This window comes from Anser cygnoides, chromosome 17 (genome assembly GCF_040182565.1).
Source record: "Anser cygnoides isolate HZ-2024a breed goose chromosome 17, Taihu_goose_T2T_genome, whole genome shotgun sequence".
NCBI classification, from domain to species: Eukaryota; Metazoa; Chordata; class Aves; order Anseriformes; family Anatidae; genus Anser; species Anser cygnoides.
This window is the reverse complement of record NC_089889.1, coordinates 7222180-7246538: the sequence shown is the minus strand read 5'-3', so window position 1 is coordinate 7246538 and position 24359 is coordinate 7222180. Positions and strand designations below refer to the sequence as shown.

General features: G+C 48.2%; 1 protein-coding gene across 9 annotated transcripts in view; it reads left to right on the top strand.

Moving 5' to 3' along the window:
- Positions 1-24359, top strand: part of GALNT9 (polypeptide N-acetylgalactosaminyltransferase 9) — a 586151-nt gene that overhangs the window by 203178 nt on the left and 358614 nt on the right. For 2 of the 9 annotated variants that reach the window (XM_066979044.1, XM_066979042.1), the window contains exon 1: positions 2478-2650. The exons of the other annotated variants lie outside the window; for them this stretch is intronic. The gene's annotated coding sequence lies outside the window, so the exon portion shown is untranslated. Of the gene's footprint in view, positions 1-2477; positions 2651-24359 lie in introns of those variants that run through there. 9 annotated transcript variants of the gene reach the window in all.

The window sequence follows — 24359 nt, the reverse complement described above, 5'->3', positions numbered from 1 at the left end:
GTATTTAAATTGTGTGCTGCTGCTGTATTTATCGGTGCGTGGACGTGGCTGGGTTTGCAGTGATACCGGGAAGAGCCTTTGAGGTGTAGGAGCTGTTAGGCGTGCTATGGCTTGTGGTACGCTTCCCTTTTCCTCCCCATCTTCTGCAGGAAACTGTTAAAACTGGTGATTACTTTCCAGCAGAAAGGTGTAAATTAACCTCTTGCCCTCTGCCTCCTGCTTTTCCTCCCAGTTGGCTCCTGTGACTTGCGAGCCTTGTGCCGTGCACTGCTGGGCCGCTGCTTGGTGGAGCTGCAGGGTGCGCCGGAGCTGTGCGGCTGCCCGTGAGGGATGCAGTAGGAATTACCCCGTGTGTCTGCTGGGGCTGTTCTGCTGGCCTCCCCCCCCCACGCCCGACCATACCCATGTTAATAGCAGAACCTGAGCGGGAAGCAACCTCCTGTATCATGTCATTTATTTATTTACAGCCTGTGCTCAGACTGGGGCTGCATCTGGGGGCAGTGACTTTATTTACTTATTTTATTTTACTCTTTTTCCCTCCATGAATTGTTTCTAGAAAAGAAATAAGACAACCTAGGAGCTGTTCTATTACATGCCTCAGAAAAATCTGCTGCGTGTGTCCCTTTGGAACTGCAGATAACAGGGGAGGAGGTGACAAGTGGATGCACTTCTTGCTCTGTGCAGGAGAGCAGAGCATGCTGCGCTCTTGCCAGTTCATCTCTGCTGTGGCAGACAGCAAATGGTAAATAGACTTTTTTGCCCAGGAGGGAACATACCACCAATATGTTGTTCAACATTTGCACTGCAGAAATGATTAAAGTCTGTTCCAATCTCAAGTATGTCTTCAGCACTGTAGATAGTGGGGAACTTCTCTTCAGGTCACAGCCCGCTAAGTGGATTTGTGTCCTAAAATACATACATCACCTGTCTAGCCTAATTTTTATTTTTATTTTTTTTCAGCGACCTGTAACAAAGTGAAAGTGCTTCATAAATGAGCTCATGGGTTGGTGCAGGTCAGTGGTTTTTCAGCTTTACGAATCCCTGTGTAATGAATCTCAGCCTGCCCGTCAGGTTGCTTTCCTTGGTCCATCCAGAAGCCATCTGCGTGCTGCAGCCTGAGAACCGCCGGGCAGAGCCCACCGAGGTCCGGTGGCAGGTCAGGGAAGGTGAAGAGGCAGGGATGAAATCAGATTACAAATATTCTTGGCAGCGCTGCCAGCTCGTTACAGATTGCCTGTCTGTTTACTAGTTATTTGTCTTCTGCTCCTGATTGCAGTGTAGGAGCATCTGATTATTATAGAAAAGATGTGGGATATTGTACTGCAGCAACTAAAACAGAGTGGGACTTGTTCTTGGCATGATCCAAAGCCTGTTAAAGCTGGTAACAATCTCCACTTTCATCGAGCAGCCTTGCATAACACTATCCTTCATGTGACACGCTCTGTTGGAACATATAAAGAGTCTGGTGGGTGCGTGTAAAGAGCCACAGGCTAAACAAGTCTGTGCAGTATTTACCAGAGGCTGCTGAGCTTCTCTGAAGCTCCTTGTGCAGTTTTACTGCAGCAGGAAGCGACGTGCTCCACCTGCTTTGGTGGATCAGCTGCTCGCTGTCCTGCCCCTCAGCTGGTGGGAGCTGCGGCTGAGACAAGTGAGCAGCACAGGATCCCACGTGTATGGGACATGTGGCACGTCTGAGAGGCTGGGGGGGATCCAGGCAGTTTCTGGACTTCTGCCTTGGGCAGCTGTGGTCAAAAGGGCAGCTAACAGCAGTCCCCTGGCGGAGAGCTGGAGGAGCACTTCCCCTGCCCTCCGGCTGTGGCGCGGAATAAAGGGCTGGGCAGGGGAGAGCTCTGCATCCTGCCTGCTGCAGTTCCACCCTGAGCTGGGATGGGAACTCCCACAGCTCCGGACACTTCTGCTTAGCAATGTCCATAATCACTCCCAAGATACTCTTTTTTTTCTTTCTTTCTTTTTCTTTTCTTTACCCTCTCCTCTTGCTGAGCAAGATGTGCTCAGGAGACAGCTCACTTCTAAGGTGGATGGATTGCGTTATGAATTTTTTTCAGTATGGCTCAGCTCTATTCACTGCTGAGCTGGCTCCGGTTCAGTCCCTTGCTGTGACTCCCAGTTCCTTATTACTGTTAAAGGCCCTTTATCTCCGGCTGGGCAAAGCTGGCAGGTTCAGGCTTGGAGCCCTGCTGTCAGGGCTGTGATTACGGCAGGGTGGGGACGTACCTGAATTGTGCCAGATGTCGGGATCTGCCCACCGATGACAGCACGGCTGGGAACGCCTGCCTGGGTTGCACAGGTGGCCCTTGCTGAGGTCTGTGCCGCTGCTGGGTGCGGGCCAGCTCAGGATGTGTCTGTGCTATGCGGTTGGTGGCCACGGCAGGGCTGGAGATGCAGATCTGCACTGTGAGGCCATCTCCACGGAGGTGATGTCACAGACGCAATCGGTATTTGAGGCTGGGTGAGCTCCCCCAGTCGGTAGTCGTATGGTGCTGGAGCACCGCAGGTGACTTCTTCCATGCCATCTCCAGACAGGCTGAGCTCCTGCAGAGCCAGGCAGTACGCTTAACCTGCCACCACGGCTCTGGGCCAGCAGGGTGAGTTTGTACAGCATCAGCAGAGCAAGCAGAAGAGGACTAAGGTAATAAAAACGTCTGTAAGAGTAACCTTGCCCTGTGGGGGAACTAAGCAGTGCTTGGTTTCCCCAGCAAAGTAACATGATTTTATACAAAATACTGATCGTGACAGCTCCTAACCGCAGGGGCTTTTCAGAGGCCTCTGGGGATTTTGTGCAAACATCCATTTCTGGTGAAGCAGCTCCTTCTAAGAGCACAGCCATGCAAAAGAGGCGTCTGTGAGCGTAGGTGCAGCGTGGTTAAGGCACTGATGTGGAGCGCACGAGGTGAGGCGGGGTGGAGGAGCTGAGAGAGCCGTGCCTGTACCACGCGCTCCTGTCCCTGCAGCTGTGCGTCCACACGCTCATCTCTGGGCATTAGTGCCTCGAGAAAGTTTTGTAGTGAAAAGCAGCACTGATGCTCTCAGGGGGTCACGGCCCAGCACCCTGATTCAAGGCTGTAGAGAAAGGGCGTGAGTGAGCCCAGGGGAAGGTGAAGGTTTGCCAGGTGGCAGAGAGGATCCAACCCTGCCCACGAGGCATGGAAGTTGGAATTGTTTCTTTCCATTGCTCACCTGAAAGGCTTTTATACTTTTAAAACAAACAACAGCTGGTTCTGGAGAAATTTGAGGAGCTGGTTAAGCTGAAACCAGACAAAATTATCCTTTCCTTAGTTGCGTAGTGGGGAAACTTTTGAGGTATTTCTCTGTTGGAGTTGTCCTTGTTCTTGCTTGGATCTACAGCCTCCTGCTGGCTTTAGGTGTCTGACACATTGCAGGCTGTCTCCTTAGCCTTTCTAAAATAAAGATATTCTTTGCCTGTTTGCTCATGGGTCTACTCCAGAGGTTTAAATGATAGAATGAGTTCTGGTTAAATTACACTAATGTGCAAATATGTACTGATTTCATCTACAGAGCGCTCTTACAGCTTCCTCTATAAAGCTGTACAAACAGCAGTAATCCATACCTCCCTGGACCTCATTAGTCACCAACCATGTCTGAAATTGTCAGCTTAAGATGGTGAACTCTCTGTGACACCTCTGTTCCCAACGAAAAGTTGTGCCCTTAGGGTGTGATGCTCTGTCACAGGTGCTGCGGAGGTAGCGTAAGGCCTCGGCTGCTGCAAAACCTGGCTCCCGGCTTCCCAGGCGTGCCCTCACCTACTTGCTGAGCACCATCAGTTGTGTGGCTTTGCTGTAGCATGTGTGAGCTTGGTGTTAACTCCTTCGCTCCACGTGCTGGATGTGCAGGGAGGAGGGCAGAGGCTAGGCTGACTCATCAAACAGAGCCAAGCTTAGCGGGTGGGAAAGACAATTTTTGAGGCAGCTTTCACTTGGTCCAAGGCTTTTGGTATTTGAGGAAGGAAGGAACAGTACCCTGAGGGCATGACAGCAACCCTGGAGCATGGCGTTCTCATCGCAGTCTTCCCAAGCTGGGAGCAGCAGGTTAATAACTGCGCCTCTCCCTTTGCCCGTGCTGCTCACCAGCTGGCCGGAGCCCCTCTGCTCCTCCCTGCGACCCGCAGCAGGGAGGCACGTTAAAAACAGACTTCTGCAGCAGCAGGAACACGTCCTTAGGTCCTTTCAGAACGTGTCTTAGAAACAAGGCACCATCCGGGGTATATAGCAGAGATGGGCCTTCGTGGAATACAAGGCTGTGAGTACAACTGGGACAGCAATGCAGGTGAACACAAACCATCTGCGCGTTGGTGTGGAGCCACTAAGGCTGCTGTCGTCAAGCTCCAGGCCTTGCTGTTGAATTTGGCAAAAACAGTTTTTGTCCCGGCGGACCTTCATGTGCTTGTTTAATATTGCAGGCAAAGGTCAGGGGCTTGCTGCGCTGAATTTAATTATTTTAGTACGTGCTTTCTTTTTTCTAAGCCAACTTGAAAGATAACTGTGTTTTTATGTCCTGGTGCCTGAGGAAAAAGCTGCCCATTAAAGATGTCTTAGTGATGCAGGTGGGCAGTTCTCTAACAAGGATGGAGCCTTTGTTTGGGATACCAAAACAGAACAGCAGTGGGTACCGTCCCAGCTCGGCTCAGGCAGCCAAGTCAGTGAAATGAGCTTTGTGGACTTCAGGTCATGGTTTATTCTTAGAAGGTCATGTTCTCTGCCTCGCTTTTTTCTTGTGCTTGTATACACAAGCCAGTAGAGTGGTAAATCTCTTGAGAAGGAAAGCTGTAGGAGAGGAGTGCCGGGAGCCTAAGCCCTGTGGAATCCGGGATGAGGAATTTGTTTAAGCATCTCTGCTTTATTTCTAATGACCTCTGACTTCCTCAGTGCTGCAGGTGACCCCGGTGGGTAAGAAAAGCCACTTAGTAAAGAAGAGCGTTTCTGCAGAGCAGTACTAAGATTTTTTCACAGTTTGGCTCTTATATTGTTGTACTATCTGTAAGCTGGATAAAAGCCTCAGAGGAATGATTGTCTGAGCAAGATTGAATCTGGAAGAGAGGCTCATGGATCCCAGGAATAAACTGGCTGTCAGAATGCAGTATTGACTTGAAGAAAGCAAGTCCTTGGAGGCACTATTGACTGTCATTACTGATGTACTGGAGACTGCCTAAAGTGCCATTTCTTGAGTGGCATCATTTTTTGCTGTACTTTTCTTTGTCTCCTCTTCTCTTTCTCGCTTTTGAAGAGGGTGGGCAGAAAACCAACGCTGGCACGTGTCATGAGTGAACTGAAAATACATGCTGAGCTGGAGCCTGCTGGTTTCAAAATGAAGGGCAGGGAGGGGAGCCTGAAGGACTAGTTCCCCTCAGTGCTTACTCATGCTGGAACTTCAAGTGTTTCCAGTCCTTGCTTGCAGAGAGCAGACTCTCCCCTGTACCCACCCAGAGCCAGCCTTGTCACTGCAGGAGCCACGAGGCTTCTTCCTCCTGCCCTTGTCAGACTTCATCCTCAAAACGAGGGGTCCCGTTTAGGAGGTACTGTGCCAGGTCACAGACAACTTAGGAGAAACCTGGTGTCTGTGATGGGAAGTAAAAAGGGAGGAGGGTGAAGGGTCTCAGTATTATTTTAAGCTTTGGCAGAAAGAGCTACAGGGAAAGCAAATACAGGTGCTTCCCTTGTGTTTGTTACTATTACTCCTCCGTCACTTTCAGTCTTGATGCTGAGCCTGAAACAATAGGGGAAAATGCTTATGGTCCTTTAGGACCATGTTAGGCTGGGCAGCGAAGCACTAATTGATGCAGTGCCAGCCCAGCCCAAGGGGTCGTCTTGGTGTTTGGGGTGAAAATGTTACTGTCACTTGGTGGACGTGGACCTCTCATTTTATTTGTTTGTTTATTTTCAAGAAAGCCCATCGACATTGCTTTGGTGGCATGCAAAAGTGGAGCTTTAAATTCTCTGGCTTTAGTAACCCATTTCCTGAATTTTAAAATCTCCCTTCTCAAAAGCTATTATTTCTGATTGGTGTTGTGTTTTCATTTGTCTGTTTTCAGACAACTCAACTGCTTCAGAAAATAATGAATTTCAGCTGTGCATTCCATAGAGCAGCATCCAAAAAACTCTCAAAAAGAAGCACATGGACACCCTAGTGTAGCCGAACAGCAAAATTCCATTTACTTATGTAGTTTCTTAATAATATAGCCTGAGGATCAGGAAAGAGATAATGTAATGTGTTTGTACACATCAGTGTTTTTCTTATCCAGAATATAAGTTTAAAATTTTAACTCTTAATGGGGTGCCTTTTGAGAATCGAGTGCCATATTAGTAACCAACTGACCTGTTCTTGTGTCCCTGTCTAAAATTGGGAAAGGATGGCCGTACTCAGCTAATGACAAGTAACACGTGTACACAATGATTCTTAGGATATTAGATTTAAAAAAAAAAAAAAACTGTTTCAGGAAGAGGAAAACAGAGACACTCCCAAGGTAACATGGGAGGGATGGGGAGCAGATGGTGCCTAGGCTGTTGGAGCTATTGGGTCAGACGAGGATAAAAAGGCAAGAAAGCAAGCTTGAGAAAGTGCAAGGCAAACATCCCACCTTGCATTACATGATCCTCCCTCTGAATGGCGTTGCTTTGAAGCGATGCTGCTCTGGGGAGGGTGTCTGGCACTGCAGGGTGTCCCAGCTGAGCGTCTGGCTTCTCCGCCTCGAGGACACGTTGTCTGGGACACTGAAGTGACTCAGTGTTTGGATGTCCGGACATTGTTTCAGGCAGAGGATTTGTTGCGTCGTTCTCCACAGAGACGAGTTTTGGATAGCCCTGTTGTCCAACTGTCTGATTAAGACTGAGGCATAGACAATCCCTGGTTCATTTGGCTGTGACGCTAAGGAGGGGAAGGAAGCACTTTGAGGAGACCCCGTTAAAATTGCATCCTTGATCTGAGAGGCCTTTCCCTTGTCTTTTTCCAACAGGAAGATTTTGTTTGTTTGGAAGTAACATTAGTACCCATTTTTGAAATCTCTCTTCCCTTTCTTTCCCCGTCTGGATGCAGTCAGGCTTTACGTCCTCTTCTCTCAGGCTCACCGTGCCTCTGAGGCCTTGCACTTGGGGGCAGCTCGAGGCCTCCCCTGGGAGCACCCTACAGTGTGCAGTCCTGCTGCTGGCACTGGGCTCACCAATTACAGCACCTGTCCCTTGGCTTAAAGGTACTTCTCGAGGTGTTAACGCCAGGTTTTGGAAGTGCTCTGGGATCCAAGTTACCTGCAGAACCAGCTCTGCTGTCATGGCAGCTGAGATCAGCTGCGCAGTTTAGCTGGACAGAAAAAATGAAGTGAAACTTTTTCGGTCCTAATTAGAAACACTGGGGGAAAATAGTTGAGAAATGTATGTTGAAGACGTAACCACTGCTGCCTGTGGCATAAGAGCCAGGGAGATACTCAGTCAAAAGGCTGCTGGGTCTCAGATCTGTTTGCTTGCTGGTAGGGGCTATGGTGACCAGCCAGTGTTGCACGTGGGCTGGAAGCCGAGGGGTGGATGTCTTTGTGGGACAGGGAGCCAGGGCATTCAAGTCAAAATCAGACTGCCAAGGGGACATGGTAGGTTAGTGACAGAAGTGGGAGTTGCAGGGAGTCACCCGAAGCCCTTGGCTGAAGGAAGGTGAATGTTGCTCAGCAATGAAGGCACAAGACAGCGGACAAAGCACCTCACGAGCTGGGTGGCCCCATCTCAGTTGTGGTGCTGAGGGTCACCAGAGGCAGGCCGCCATGCTGAGGCGGGCCGTGGGCCTTGCACCCAGCTGGGGCAGAGCCGCTGAGCACCTTTGGCTGCTCTGAACAAGGCTGTAATGCAAAATGCTGGCTGCTGGAGCAGTTTGTGGGATCCTTGCCAGTGACTGAAGGTAGTGACAGGGCTGTGTTTAAACCATCCCTGCTGTTTACTTCTGGAGAAGGCTGACAAAGGGGAATTGAGTGGACGTTTGTGGGAATTAGATACCTAACTCCGCTTTGTGCCTTTGAAATATCTCCATCCTGTATTCCTTTTCCCCTGAAGGAGAAAGCTTTGTGCTCAGCTGTCCCATTATGCTGCAGCAGACAAGGAGATCTATTTAATTTAAGTGCCTCTTACTTCAGTTGAAACACATTTGCAGTCAGAATATCATTTGTGTTCACTGAGGAGAGTCCTGGAAGCTATAGGCCTGTGTGAGAGGTCCAATTTATAATTTAAAAAAAGAGAGAGAGAGAGAGAAGAGGTGAGTAAAGCTCCCCCCACGAGCTCTGGGAGGGATTTCCTACGTGAAGCCAGTCTTGACCTTGAGCATTCCCAAGTCCTTTCCCTGGGATGCTGACCCAGTATTCATAAATCATTCAAAGCATGAAGTGATTTTTTTCTAAAAGGAAGGGGGAAAAAAAAAGTAATTGGATTGACATAAATTAAAGCTGAGTTAACCTGTCTGGAATAATTGGATTGGTAATAATGGACAGCACTGTGGACTGAAGTAGGTCACAGTTTAACCCAGAGGCCTGGAGAGGCTTTTTTTTTTTTTTAAACCCTCCCTCCCTTTTTTTTTTCCCCTTTTTTTTCCTCTGGGAGCACAAAGGAATGCATGGGGCTGCTGGGGAATCACTTTGGGGGAATGCTGGTTGCAAACTCGGATGTTCCTGGGAATAAACTGCTTAGGTTCACTGCTGGGAAGCGGCAGACAACTGTGACAGAACCTGCATTGTGCACGGCTGCAGCGATAAACCATTTCACAGGGATTAATCCTACCTCCTTTCTGTGCTGTCCTTCTGTGCCACTGATCAGAAAAAGGCCGGAGGAATTGCTTTTCTGCTTTTGAATCGGGGCTTTCTGGTGACAATGAGAGATTTGTAAACATGGGTTTGAGGCTGAACTCCTTCACTAGTGTGTCTGCAAATGCCTCCCAAATACTCGATGTTTAAGTTTTATTGGTCTCTTCTTACTTCAACAATGAGAAACTATCCATGGTGTTGTATAAAATCAGGAGTTTTAACCTTAAAGGAGGTTAAAGCTAGTTTACTTTGCTCTGCCTCCGACCTGTGAAACCTTCAACACTCTTTAGCTGCTGGTTAGAAGGGATGAGCACTGGTGAAATGCATCCAAAAGGAGCCCTCCCACCCCTTGAAAACACCCCTTGAAAACTTGGGAAGTAAATCTAGGATATTGCTCCAGCATAGCTGCACAGTGCTCTCCCAGGGGCTTGACTGGAAGCTTTGCTGGTGTTTGACACCATATCCCTCACTGCAGGGAAACCCAAATCCATCAAGGCACAGGTGTTATGCTAGGCACGTGAGAAATCTCATCCCCCATTGGGGTGAAAACATTTCCAAAGGAACCACTTCTTCCCTGTCCCTCCAGTAAAGGTCACCTACAGGCTTCCCTCGTAGTGGCAGCAGGCCAAGTGTGCTTACTGCTCAGGCAGCTGAAAAATGAGCTGTGAAGAGCTCCTCTAGGGATGAAACCCTCCTCTGATCCTGGAGCAAGCACAATATTGGGAATGTGTGCTAAGGAAAGGTTCGTGTCCCTGCAGCGTACCCTGGGAAGGGTTGGGACGGCTGCAAACCATGCTGGAGGTGTGACTGTATGAAGCTGAGGCGGGGGTGAGGAGGACATGCAGAAGCCATTCTTCCTCCTCTCTTCTCACCAGGACCACTCGGATCTTGTTTGTGCTATTTGCTTGGTCTCTGTAGAAAGCTGATGATGGTTACATGGTTGCAAGAATTGCTTTGTAAGTGGAGTTAACTGGGCTGTCTTCTGTTCTTGTAGCCTTCTTTTGCCTTTTCAAAATCGCATAAGTTGTTTTGATTGTCATATAAAAAATACTTGCTGTGAATAGATTATTTGGAAGATCGATCTGCATAAACATGACCTCAATCACAGCAGTGTTACCTGCTTGGCGAGGAAAATAAACTTTAAAGAATTACATCTGGTCGCATTCTAGAGGCTTCTGTATCTCAGATCTCATATCTCGCTTGATGATCTTTGTAACTCTTCTGTGTGAGCTCTGTGGGTCAGACCTTGATGCCACTGGATTCAATGGCAAAATCCCCTGGGCTCTGGTGGCACACTTGGTACGAGCGGCTTTGCTGTAGGTACTGCTACGAGAGGGCAACACGCAAAGAAGATGGTGCTCCTGTGCTGCAGGAGCTGTGCTGGGGCTCAGCTTCCCTTGGCAGGGCAGAGCACGGGGAAGGATCCTGAGTGCCAAACCAGCCTGGCGTGGGCAAAGGGCTGTTCTTTCCCAAGGTAAGGCAGGACCTAGGGAGAGGGACTGCCTCCGAACCTCCGTCTGCTCGGGAGCAGTCCAGCTGGATGCTTTTCTTTGCCTACAGCTTATGATAAAATCACAGCGAGGACTTAAATAATTAGGAGATGCCTGGCTTCAGAGCAGAGAGTCATTTCTTTCCCTGCTGACCTTGGCTGATTAGCAAATATTTGGTATCATTTGTGGAATCCTATCAAAGGAGCCCAGAGGTATTCATCTGCCTAAAAGCCTCCGGAGGATCTCTTCTCCCCCGTGGGGGCACAGCCCGTCTTTGCTCTTCAAAGCAGGTTTTTGATTAGCTAACTGGAGATGCATGTTAAAGATATTGCATTTTTTCTGATGATTTTTTTTTTTTTCCCCCCACCCCGTTTCAAAGAGGGGAGAAACTTAACATCATGCTAGTCCCTTTGTGGCAGTTCGGAAGTTAAATTTACCAGGACCATTATCTTTAACAGCTGCTGCTGTCTGACAGATTGAGTTTATAGTCAGTCTTATAGGCACTAAAAACACTTTTATCCTTGTGGGTCCAATTTCAGAGCTATTCAATTTATTATCTCTAAGAGCTTAACAGCTGTTCTCCCCACTCCCTCGTACCTCCTGCCCCTTACTCCCTCTTCCTCCCCAAAGCTCAAACCTAAGGGTGACCCCTTATTCCTGGAGGTAGAAGCAGCAACGTGCAGATGCTTTCCCAGTGACGACTGGAGCTTTAACGTAGGCAGCCAGCCTCCACTGACAGATGAGTCCCCTGCTCCTCAATTTTGCCTGTTAAGCAACGGTGTCGTGCCGGTGTCAGGCTACCTTGGCCATGGTTCGAGGTGTTCCTTTCTCTGTACCTTGGCAGAGAGGGAAGCAGCCACCACGGGAACTGCAGAGAGGTGAGGAGGCAGCAATGCTCTAATTGGACCACTTTCAGCTTTATCTCTGGGCAAATAGAAAATTAAAAGAATGATGTAGTAATTGGAAAAGACGCGCTCAGATATGTTTCCCCTCTGAACCTTTTCTTAATAGCTCTGAGGTGCGCGCCTGGTGATGGGGAGTTCCCAGCCTGCAAGCTGCTCTGCTGTTTGTGATGGCTTTGATGTTCTGCTGTTTGTGATGGCCTTGAAGCTCCGCGTTTCACCCCGTAGCACTCTGTAGTCCCCTGACCAACAGTCGGCAGCCATTGAGTGGACTCTAGCTTTTTCTTCCCTAGGCTACTCGGATCTCTTATGCTTCTGGTGGCACTGTTTCCCCAGGGCTGGAGGATGATCTTCTCCTCTCCTGGCAAGTAGTAAGGCTGTAGCTTTTTCTGCAAAGGTGCAAGAATGCCTTTCTGCACGAGAGCAGTCTTCTGCACAAGACTGGAATCACACCCAGACAATGGTGTTTGGTTAAACTCTTAAGAAGCAAGCACATGGTGTTGGATCTTGGCTTACAAAACAAAGACCCTAAAATGAAGTTGCACTGCGTTATGCACTATTTAAGTGGCCCTGTTGCTCTTAAACCGATTTTTTTTCTCATTTCCATCCCTTCTGCCAGTGCGTGTTGGGTGCTCTCCTTATTTTTGTAACACATTTAAAAGCTTGTGGTTTGGGGAAATGAAGGAGGGCAAGAAAGGATAAGGATAACACAAGAATTAGGACTCCATTTCCCAGCCTTTCTTTCCCTGTAAATTTTCTACCGCTTACAGCTGCCATAGGTTGTCCTAGTGGTTGTAACAATACATGCTTGTCCCTTCTGCCCCTTATTTCTTTCACCATTCTTCTTTGTGATTTATGTAAAGAACTGTATGCGTATTTCATGTGTTATCAAAGATGTCCATTATATACGATTGCCAGTGTTGAGTATTTCTGCTCAGGATAAATGCGAAGACGAGATTATTCTCCAGGGGAATAAATGATAGGCAGATGTTATAATTATAAAATTAAAAAGTGCCCTAGGAAATCATCAGAAATGAGTGAATGCTAATTTTACAGTCTCCAGGTATGCACAGAACAGGTGAAGAAACACTTCAAATACATACAGAAGCGAATGGAAAGTGAGAATTACTTTGGCAAACTGTGGGTGGTGAGCAGGTTAAACTTGCTCTATCACAAGAGTACGCTGAGGGCTAAAAGTCTGTTCTGGACCTTAGGAAAAATGGATTTAATTTCCATGATAGCTGTAGACATTCCCATTTGTTTCTCTCATGTGGTAGGAGAGAAGGACTAGGATCAGGTGTTTGGTGTTTTTGTGTGTGTGTCTTTATGAAAGGACGATTCTTGCTTCATTGGCTCCAGGTGAGGGACTGCGAACCTGTATTTCCCCCTGGGTGCCCCTGTTCTTGGTGTGCATCATTTTATCCTCTTTTACTTTTCCTTGGTGTTTTTAGAATATTTATTGAGTCTTGGATTGGGGAGTGGGGGATGTCAGTGCAGGAATGATGAAGCTCAATGCACCAGACTGTTGAGGAGAGATCACAGAGGTGAGGTCCTGTGCCAACAAGTTCATGCACCCTGGAGTACTAACTCCAGGAATGTTTTCAGTCTGTCTGACCTGTAGGCGTGTTCCTCTCCTGGGAAATGTGGGTTCCGGTCTGCAGAGGTAGGAGAAAGACTTGAACATTTGTCTTGTCCCTGCTGAGATCCTGAACACCTGGCTGGAAGCCTCTTCACTCTTCGTTTCCACTGCCTTGTTCTGGTGACAGCCTGTGGGAAAAGGGATAGTTTTGTATCAGGTTACTCAGCCTAAGGTGAAGGATGAGAATAAACCACCCTGAACTGTGCTGTTTCGTGCCCAGTCTCCCACCTCTGCTTTGTATAGGAGCTGACTCTGTGTATAAAGCTCTTGCTCTGCTGTAACCTTAACAGCCCCCCTAGAACGTGCCTCAGTTCCCCCGCCAAGCGGGGATGATGTGGCTTTGGCACTGCATCTGGTGAGGTCACCAGGTGCCATTGCAGCACGTAGGCTGCCGTGTCGGTGGACCCAAGAGGAGCCTGTTCTTGCTGCAGTTACTTTCTCAGCGATGGCACATACTTTCCCTACCCCATTTTTCACCTGCCCCATTTCCTCACTTTGCTCTTGGCTCTGCAAAAGCATTGATTTATCATGTGAGTAGGCACCGTGGAGACGAGATAGATTGTGAAAAATTGCTGAAAATTAGTAGCAAGAATTCTAGGGTGGATTTCACTTATTCCCCTGTAACAGTGATACATGATCTATTACACCTTGGCTTGGGCTAAGTTTCGCTGAAGCTAATGGGAGGCTTCCTGTTGACATATGTAGTCTTTGGATCACACTTGTGGAGTTTTGGCACTTGTCAAGCGATAGCAAAATCTCAGCAAGTCTTGTGGCATGAAGGAGACTATTCAGATCTGTCACTGCGTGTCTGTTTCATTCTTTTCATCTTCTCTTCTGTTCTATTCAAGTTCTTGTGCTGCTCTTGTTCCAGTGGTGCCTGAGTGCCCTCCAATGGTGCTAACGCTCCCACAAAGAGATAATAATGATACCTGCCTGCTTCAGAGGGTCCCTTTCTGCTCTGCTTCATTTCCCTTCCACCTTGCAGACAGCCTGATTATACCCCGTGGCTATTCCTACTCTCTTGTCAGCTTCAAAAAGGAAGAAAGAAGTCATTAGAAACCAACGAAAATGTTAATTGTATCATAAATCTCTGAACAGAACAGCATTTCAGCAGTTTATTCTGATCTGAGCGTGTGGCACTGCAGCTAAATCTGCGTTTCTTTTTCCTCCAAGTCTCTGAGAGCTGAGGAAAGATGGAGGAGACAGCCCGGCTTACCACAGCAATCTGCAGCATCACGCGGGTGCAGAGAGCCAGTGCCTAAGCCTCAGACCTAATTTAGAAACACCGCTTAAGCAAATACCGAATTGATTCTGTAAAGGAAAAAAAAAAATGCTTTTCCTTTATGTTAGGCTAAAACAGGTGCATTTGCACGCCTTCGTGCTTGTGTCTTATGCTGGTGGCTGGAACGGGCTGAGGGGCTGCTGGGGTAGCACAGGGGAGGCTGGAGGCAGGGAGGCCGGGGGCACCAGCACCATTCCAGCCTCTGCTCCCTGCCCGAGGCTGGCCCATGGGGAGCCCTTTTCCGCAGCCTCTCTGGGTGCCCTTCGGTCCTTTTGCTTCTCTTCCTCTTTCAGACGGATCCAGTTTCCAACCGTGGCCAGCCCCTGGTCGAGGGGAGGGAAGAGGGTTAATCCAATCCTTTTATCTTGCCCTTTGTCTAATTAAAACCACAACAAATGGCACAGTTTAGGTTTAAATGTAATTGTGTTTAATGAAACATTAAGGGCAATTAAAGGAGTTACCGTGGCAGCCTCCCTATACCCTCCAGGGTTATAATGGTCTGATGAAGTGCTCTTATTGGCTCTCTTGGCAGGGGGCTGTTAATTGCATTAGAAACTGATAGTGGCTTTCCTTTAATACCCGAATTTCTCCGGTTATCCAGCTCGTGGCACTGGCCTGTGCCCGGCCATGGGCTGCTGGGGCTGGGGGCTGCCGGGGTGCCCCTCTCCTCGGCAGAGCCCCTGGGTCTGGTAAGAGTGACCACTGGGGCTGGGGGCACCCAGGGACGGCCCAAGGTCCCCTGCTGCCTTAATCATTATTACTATTATCCCATCTTTGTTATTAATGAGAGGTAATGGTCATTAATCTGAGGGTTACCCAACAAAAGGGACACTTAATGTATAAACGTAGGTGATTCATGCTTGTAAAATATTATACTTTTGCTATCAACCTCACGCTCCTGCAAAGAAAGTCTCAGCTCCTGATTTGACTGCTGGAGTTTTCACCTCCGAGAAATTTCCACCCTCCTCTTTAAAATGCAGCCTGAATTTCAAGCCAGCTTCTTACACTTCAGGACTTTGACTCATGCCTGACTCATGGTGTTTTTAAAATACAGCTGGGAGCTGGCAGGAGCAAGATGCACTGAGGGATGCCGTGAGGAGCTGCTCTGGCCTTCCCGGGCTGCCCCGAGGGGAGCAGGAACGGGATGCCCAGCCCTAATCGCTTCCCTGCTTCTTGAAGAAACAAGCACTGCTAGAGCAGCAAAATAAACACAGGTTTCAAAGCTGGTGGTGTCGGCAGGCAGCGTGGCGGCTCGAGCGTTTTCTTTGTCTCCCTTGTCTCTCTGGCTGGAAGCCGGGGCTTAAAACCAAGGTTAAGTGCTGCCTCCTGAGCGTGGCGTGGGCTCGACAGCAGCGTCATGGCAGCAAGGCTGCCTTCACATCCCTGACAGGATGACTGCTCCGTAAATCTCGGTAAAAGATGTCACAGCAACACGTGTCCCCCAGAGACTGGGAGGGGAAGGGAGTGATATATGAGAGAAACCTGTCTCTAGAGTCCTGCCATCTATTTCTCAAGTCTTAAGAAAATGCTGCCACCGAGCTGTCTTCATTTTTCTCAAGTAAATATGGAGAGAAACTTTTAAAACGAGAGGCTTCTTTTAATTTTTTTTTTCCTGACAGAGGTTATTTTTAACACCAAAGGCTTTTTCTTTCCCCATCAGCACATTTTCCACTTGCGCTGTTATTTATTTGAGAAAGCACCTACTTGTCCCCACCTGCTTCCTGCCCCGTTCAGCGAGCGCTTCCTGAGGCGGCAGGGAGAGCAGAGCCATTTATCTTGACCGCCCAAAGCCCATCGTGATGCTCTGGCCTTGCCACAGACACAAGGGGTAACAGATGGACTCTTATCTCCACCGTGCAGAAGAGGAGCCAAAGCCTGTGGAGGCCTCAGGACTTGGTCTCACTCAGAGCTGTGGTTGAGCAGGAGCTAAATCCCGTTAGCTTTGTTTTGAGGGTCAGGGAGTTGTGAATTTGAGGTAATAGTTGTAGTGTTGGGTTGTTGCTTTCCTTACCGAGCTCACCATTGTGGACTGCTCTGAGGGTTTGGTTTGGGGGCTGTTTGCACCTCAGGTGGTGCCTGATGCCGTGGCAGTGCGTACTGTGCCACCGCGATGAACTCCCAGGGCTGCCAAGCTCTTCAGCAACCCTGGCCTGATGCGATGGGAGGACGGTGGCGGTCTTTCTCTTTGCCAGCATCGAGATGGGCAAGGAGGCATATTAGGAGCTGTCGGTGTTCTCCATTAAAAAGGGCTTTTCTCCAAAACCAGAAATATTCTGAAAGTGTTTCTACCCAGATCCTCTGTTATTTCTTTTCTAAAGTTGTGGCTGCTGGGTGTCCAGACTTGATACCACCTTTGCCTGTTGGTCCCTGGCAGCAAGAAACCAAGGGAAAGAAAGTGTTAACCTGAGCTTTTCTTGCTGTGGCCCTTGGCGTCTACCTTGGGATGCTGCTTGGTAGGTCTGCCAAGGGGTCTGGCCAAGCTGTGAAGAGGTGTTTCGGGCAGCAGTGCCAAGACAACAGCCTCCTTCTCCCTCATCCCTTCACGCTTGGACAGTTTTGTGGCAGCAGGAAACTTTCTCTAAGGGGAGCTGATGTTGCCATTTGCTTCACTGGGATTAAGAGACTCTCCTCAATGTCTGGGGTGACCTCTCCTACTTCCAGGGAACCTGCAGGGATTGTTGTGTTTCTCTTCTGTGTTTCTCTTCTTCCTTGGAGCTTGAAGGCTGTTCTGCAGACCTTCCCACTTTAACTGTTTTCGGAGACTTCTCAGTCCACCCTTCCCAGCTTCTCCTTGGGCCATCACCCTCCATAGGATGCTGCCTGCAGAACAGAGGCGTGCAAGAAGCACACGGGGAGGACAAAACCCACCACCTCCTACGCTGGGTACTGGGTACGCTGAGCCCCATCACCACCCGACTGCCCTGTCTCTGACAGTACCCAACCTCCTCTACATGCTCCTGCAGTGGTGCTGCAGGGACAGGGCATTCATGCTACTTAAGTAAAGCGTGATGATTTAAGTTTTATTTAATTTAAACAATAAAATGGCCATTAAACAAGTTATGCATTGACCACCTTATCGTGCCCTCTAGCGCTAATCCTGATTAAGTGTCTTTATTACTTGGCTCAGTTGGCCTCTTTTAACTGACAATGAAACACTTGATAGCACGAGTGCAAACTCCTTTCCTCTTGGCAATTATCTCCCTTCCCTACTGAGTTCTGCAGGAGGAGGGAAGAAGAGGGGGAAGGCGAAGGGAGAGCGGGTTGGCCAGGGGAGAAATCCAGCAGCACCTGATCCGTTTATCACATAGATGTGCCGTAGTGGAGGCTTAATGGAGATTTAAATAATTCAGAGCACTCAGCCCTGCTAAAGCTGTATAATGAGCCTTCTGCACTGTGAGCCGCTGCTCGGCTGAGCATTCGAGCAGGGAGGTCGCGTGGTTTTTTCATGCATAATTAAAGGGATAAAAGGGGATTTAGAGCAACAGTGTTACAATGAAGCATGCGGACAGAGGCTCCATTTGTATTTAACTTGGAAATGCCAAACTGTTGTTGACTTGCAGAATGAGTTTCCCTCTTTCCTTGTATTTTTCCTTCTCCTATTCCTTGCTGACCTGTCACAGCTCCCCTCTGTCCCACAAACATGGGTGCTGTCTCTGTGGGGGATTCGCAGTGATAATGATTTCCCATATAGGGACAAAAGCTCTTGGCCCCATGGCTATTCAAGGTCTTTGCTGGAACAGCCAGGCATGAGCTGAGAAGCTTTTTCCAGCATGTCTCCCCTCCCCTTTGTTCCTGCCAAAGGGAGCAGCTCCAAATGAAGAGTGCAAAGTGAAAATGGCTTTGCCTTGTCCTCCTCCCAGGAAATGGCAGAGCTTGGCTTTCTGCTGAAAATTGTTCTCAACCACTTCTCAAAATGTGTATGTCTAGGGTGGTGGTGATGAATTGTCTTTCGTTAACCCCTCGTCACAGGTGTAATCTGCTCCAGGAGAGCTTTCTCAAAGCAAACAGGTCCGACCTGCCTGCATTACTGTAGGTGGATCTACCTCTCTCTATCAAATCGGTTGTTTCATCACAGCTCTTCCCAAGAATGGACGAATCGCCCCACATCCATGTGAAGTGGAGGTAAAAGCAAGCCAGAGAGCTTCAGAGGCCCAGAGGCTAGCATCTGTACAGGACAAACCCAGCTGCAACAGGGCTTGTACCCACAGCCAGGCTGTACCACAGTTGTCATCTGCTGTGCAGCACGAGTCCTATTGCACTGTAAATCTGAGTGCATCCTTCCCTTCCCCTGTGAAACTGGGGATTTGTCAAGGTGCAGGGAAGAGTTACTAGAGGTGGCTTTGTACATAGCTGGAATATATCTACTCTGGTGCTTCTAATAGAAGCAGAGGTGTGTTAATGCTGAAGTGCAAAGAGCTCACCCCTGGTGACCAAGGAAGATGTTTGGGATAGCTGTAAAAAAGTCACCTAGGTTTTGAGTGGAGGTTAAAGAGGCTGGGATGTCCAGCCTAGCAAAGTAAAGTTTGAGAAGGGTTACTTCTTCTCCTTGAGTGTATGGTGAAGGACGTGTCCATCAGGGAGAACCATTCTTGCAGCATAAGATAAAGAACAAACTTGGAGTGGTGAGGGTCTGGAACCTTGCCCAGTGACAGTGGTGGGGTCCAAAAACCATACATGATGATGGAGAATGGGATTATGTGACACTTCTGCCTGCAGGGTACGGGGATTGATAAATCAGGAAGTCCTTTCTGGCCTTCTGTCCTTAACAAACCCTTTGGTAGGGCTGTGGGAAGGTGCTGTGGCAGCTCCGGGCTGGCTCCCTGTGCAGGTGCTTGCGTGTCCCTCTGAGCCCTGCAGTAATCACCGCCTTCTCCACGTGGAAATTCAGAGCTCTGCGTGATGTACAGCCATAAGCACAGGCCGCTGCCTGGTTCCTGCCACCCTTTGTCCCCTGTATGTTGAATTCATTATTTTTCTTTAAACAAAACAAGAGGGAACCTGTGGCCGTGATGTACACTGTAATGGCACGTGTCTGTCAGTCGTTCGTTACGGGGTGGGAAGGGGAGACGGTGAGATGTCCTGTACAGTCACCCTAATGGAAACATCCATCTTGTCTCCATCAATGCACACTCCATTTAGGAATTTCGAAAACACTTCTGTCAAATATCACTCTCTGTGCAATCCTGTTAGCAGGGCTGATGAATGGAGTCTCAAATTAAGACCGATCCCTCTGATAACCACAGTGCTGTAGGAGAGTCATCTGCTCAGCCAGAGCTATTTATTATATTTGATTAACTGGGATGGCAATCTTCACAACCCACTGTAAATTGTATTAGGGGCACTCTGAGGCCCAGAAATGCAAATTAGACTTCCCAAAGCACATATGCATACATATAGCTTCTCTTAGCAGTGGGCAGTTTCCTTGCACTCGTTGCAGTGTTGTTTGGAGAGAGATGTTGATGCCTTGCCTTGGAGGGGAAGGAGAGGAAGGTGAGGATGCCGTTAGGAGGAAGGCTAAGGTAATATCCTAAGGAATTAATCTGAGTTAGCGGTTCATGGTAGGAGAAACTCTGACTTGTACAGGGACACCAGCTGCATGTTTTCCGTTTGCTGAGGCCCTGCACGGTAGCAGCTCAGCAGGTGTATTCGGGGAGCACTGGGCTTTCTCCCTCCCAGCTCCCAGCAGCCCGTACCCTACAGGCGTTCCCATCCAAACGGGCGCCTGGGAGCAGACAGCGCTGGCTGTTGGTAATAATGCTGGAGAAACCTCGTGGGAGACTTGCCTGTGGTGAGGTTGCAAAGCTGGGGCAGGCCCTTCACTATATTTTTTCCCTCCTCATGTACAATTTGGATCAGACTAAGCCCCTGATATCTCCAGCTGGCCACGTGAAATGAAGCCAGGCTGGAAGTTGAAGGCTGGCTCTTCTGGCCCGGCGATGGCAAAATGAGCAGCGTAACCTCAGCTGTAGTTGTGTGAATGGATGTGCTGTGCTGTACAGCTTCATTAATAATTATCGATTGGCTGCTCTGAGCTCTTTGAATAAAAGGCACTTCTAAATCACACCGTTATTCAGTGATGTTAACAGGGACGGCTGAGGTACCGCTGTCTGCAGGGGAGTTCAGCGTTAGCTGCACGCTCCCGGGGAAGGAAGGGGCCTGTCCCACAGGCCGCTTGGTGAGTAGGGCATCCACAAGTTTCATTTGTCTGAGGTGATTAATTCTGCCAAGAAATAGAGAAGTTTATTGAGGGCAAAAAAAGCAGAGAGTCTCTGGGAGCTAACAAACAGCTCTGTTGGTGGTTTGCTTTCTTCTCCTGGCCATATTTCACTTGAAGAACAATTTTCATAACGGCTCACTAATTTCTGCATTATGTAGTCATTTACTAATATGGGCTATATAATACTCTACTATCCACTGATCTGTGGGTTATGATCATCACAAACGATTATTCAGATTACTTGTTCTTTTTTTTTAACAAACCCTTCATAGATGGTTAATAAACCTTTTAGAGGATAATGTTGACATAAAATCTGAGCTTCATCTTATCCCCATCTTTAGCTCCAGTACCTGTTCAGTCAGATTCCTACAATATCTCTTTCCCTTTGATGCCTCTCCCATTGAATGTGTTTCCCTGGGATTTTTATTGAGCCAAGCTGTTGTGGTGATGCGTGGCTAAAAGAACACCTTGATAGAGCTGGAGGTACCTGGCAATGAATTTGAATCTTCTTAAGTAGTTAAAAATAAAAATCCCAACACGTTGAATGAAAATCTTATCTGTCCGTGATAAGGATCCCTTGGTCCCTGTAATATAATGTAGTTTGTTTCTTCCAGCTTCACAAGTGCTTTTGTTATCTTTGCCTCTTTTTTTTTTTTTCCCCTCTGTATCACTTTGATTTTTTTTCCCCTCTTCTCTTTCATCATTGTTGCTTGTAAATCCTTCCCCTGGTAGAGATTAGAGCAGGAATGAGTGATAGATGCTGTCAGTAACAGGAGCTAATTTTACCCCTGATAATGGCTCTGTGATTTATGCAGACTTGGCGGTGCTGGTGCAGACGTGTACCCAGGGGCCGTCCTTCTGTCTGCGCTCAGCTCGGAGCCGCGCCACGTTGGCAGGGCAGGATTTTAGCTGCCGGGGAGCGTGCGCTTTGTGCTGGCAAATTTTCATCCTGGGAAGAGTCTCTGCAAGTGCTTCTCAGCAGCGAAGAGCTCCCTCCGTGCACATAACACAACCGGCAGCCACCCGGGGGTTTCCTCGCGGAGCGCTCTGCCTCCTGCAGCCGCGCGTGCACGTGCTGCGTGGGGTGCGAATGAGCTGGACCCGGCTGATGTCCCGCTTCTGGTGGGAGGGCTTCGCTGGCACCCAGGCACGCACTGTGTCGACAGCACCGAAGGCGTAATTTAGTAGCACCACTGGTACGTCTCTGGGTGGTATTTCACACCGCTGTGGCCAGCGTGTTGCTGGCGTGGTGCGGTGCCAGGCCTCCTTCCCAGCCACTGCTTGTAAATGCTGATAACTGAGAGCGCTCAGGTGCGGCCACCCCGGCCTCACCTGCCCCCTGAGACGTCTGAGCTGCCGCTGGGATTGCTGGGGGCTGCGTGACCCCATCAGAGTCACTAAGGATGAACCCCTTGTTGCTTTCCCGTTCCGTTATCTGGTGCTGCAGGGAGGGAGGGACGGCAGCAGGAGTCCCCAGCTTTGCTCTCAGTTATGCAGCGGAGTGAAGCAATGCTGGAGTAGGTCACCAAAGGGCTCGGAAGCTGACACAAATGTCTTTGGGCTGCTTCTCCTGCCTGGTTGTGCCCTCTGAAGAGGATAGTGTTGAATTCAGCCCCACTCCAAGTCGATGTTCAACTGTTCATTTTTTTCCTGGCATTCTCACAGTGGGCTAAGTGCTGGGTGTGGGATTTGCGTGGCAGATGAAAGATGGCTAAAATGATGTTGGAAGTCTGAAGAATTCTTGAAATACAGCTGGCACAGCCAGGCTCCAGTGCAGATGGTTGTGCTCTGCTCATCTGAAACTGCAGCTGCAGTTCCCATGAGGAATATTCACCCTTCTGTCCTGTACTGGTGAGCTTAATTCCTGTGAGTCATGTTCCAGCCCCAAAACAGTTGCAGTGACCTTGGTTAACTGCTTTTCCTTGAATAAGGACCTGATGAAATACCCTGTTATTTATTTTCTTGGTTACTGTTGTTTACTGCATGCATTTTTTTTTCTTTTTTTTTTTTTTTTTGTATGGTCTTGGGGGCAGGGGAGGACGCAGTGCTCCCCCTCACTGTCTTTCTTTCCTTTGCCATGACAAGAGTTCATCGAGCCTCTGCATTCAGCTCCCTAAGAGCAGAAGGGAGACACAGCTATTTTAAAGTCTCTGTTTGCAGTTCACTCTATGTTTTTTGGTTGCCATAACCCTACCAGGGTTTCATCTTCTGTAACTTTGATTCTCTTTGGCAACCGTTTTCCATCAGTTTGTCTTTCTCACACAGGGAGCTGCCTCGAGCTAGCTGCAGTACACTGCTTGTCTTCCTTCAGTCTTTACTAATGGCTCAGATATCTCTCTTTTCCCACTTTGATTGAAGCAATAATTCAGGAAGACCCTGCAGTATAATGCAATGGCTCCTACAGAGTAAGGTGCGTCACTGAGATCATTTTGCATTTTGTCTTTGCACCTTCAGATGCTACTTCTTTCTCCCGACGTATGCGAGATTTTCCTCTGCACCAGTGCTACCAGTTCACATTTTGACTCCTCTGGCAGATGGTATTTTGACATCCACAACAGCACCTGAACGGATCCAGTGAGGTGGCTTTCTCCAGTGCTGTCCTCTCACTGCTACTGACGAGGCAAAGGCAGGGCATCTGTATTTTCTGAGAAGGATATGAGGTGTAGCAAGGTTTGTTCTTCATGAAACCGTTATTAGTTAGAGAGGTGGAGGAAGGATAATTGTAAAAAGATGCGGCACAGCTGTTCCAGCCCTGTTTCATTATGGGCTCGGAGCAGCTGACTTCCTCTGATTGCTGGTGATTTTCTCAATTACGGCTGGAGAGAAGCAGGGGGTGACTGGAGTGCAGATGCCATCTGTAAGCCCGTGTCTTCTGTGACTTGCAGAGCCCCCGTGCACAGAGCCTGCGGTAAGGAAAGCTCTGGCCATGAACAGTCAGTGCCTACTTGCAGGGTTCGGGTGCTAATTCAATGTGGCTTTGCTAACTTTTGGGTATCACTGATCTATATAATTATGGACTAGTTCCCCATTAATAACTATTTTAGCCATTTCTCCCTCGTGCCTTCCCCACCAGCTTCTTCTACCTGCAGCTTAGAATGATATTCCTCACCTCCTTTCCTTTTTTATGATGTCTCTTGCATTTTCAATCGTAACTTCACAGTGAGCTAAAAAGAAAATCAAGAATCTGCCAAAACATTCATCATGTCTTTTCTTTTCAAAATAGCATTAGAATTCAGGCCTGTTTCAGTGCCCATGCATTGAAAATTATGCAACCCAGAGCTGGGAAATTGAAAAGTCCTGTGAGCACTGGTTTGAATTTTTAACCAAATTCCTGTCAGCTGCATTTCTTCCTTTTATATGTTTTCCTTCTATTAATATTCTAGTGAATGAGTTTACAAGAAACAATGAATTTTAAACAAAGCTTGGAGGACTTTTCCAGAAAATGAATTTCAAGTCATAAACGTGAATATTCTCCCTGGGTTCTGAGCGAACCTGCCATTTGCAGAGCAGACACATGATGTTGATTCTTCCATCCTAAATCAGCCAGAACAGTCTGCATTTTGAATATTTCTAAAAAGCATTTTAGGAGGAGAAAGACATTTTCCTTTGGTTTTGCACCTGTAAAAACAAATGGAAGGAAAAGACAGCTGGGGCAGAACTCGGGGAAGGTTTCCTGGGTACAGAGTTTTCACCTAACTTGGGATGGGGCACAAGTATCAGGGAAGTGAAACTTGACAGAGTAATCTGAAGGGCAGGAAGGCCACAGTCTGTAGAGCTTTCATGTTTCTGCAGGCAGTTCAAATTGAACCTAAGGGTTCAAGAGCACACAATGTTCTCAGGAGTGAGACAGAAAGAGGGAAAAATAAACACCGAAATTACTGAAAAGGAGGGCAAAATCTCTCCATCATCCCCAGCCAAAAGCACAAAAATGAAGTTGCTGTGGTTATTGTTAGTATTTAGTATAAGTCCTAATGAACCTATCAGCTCTTATCACGGGTGTTATTTTTGATGAAGCACAACTCA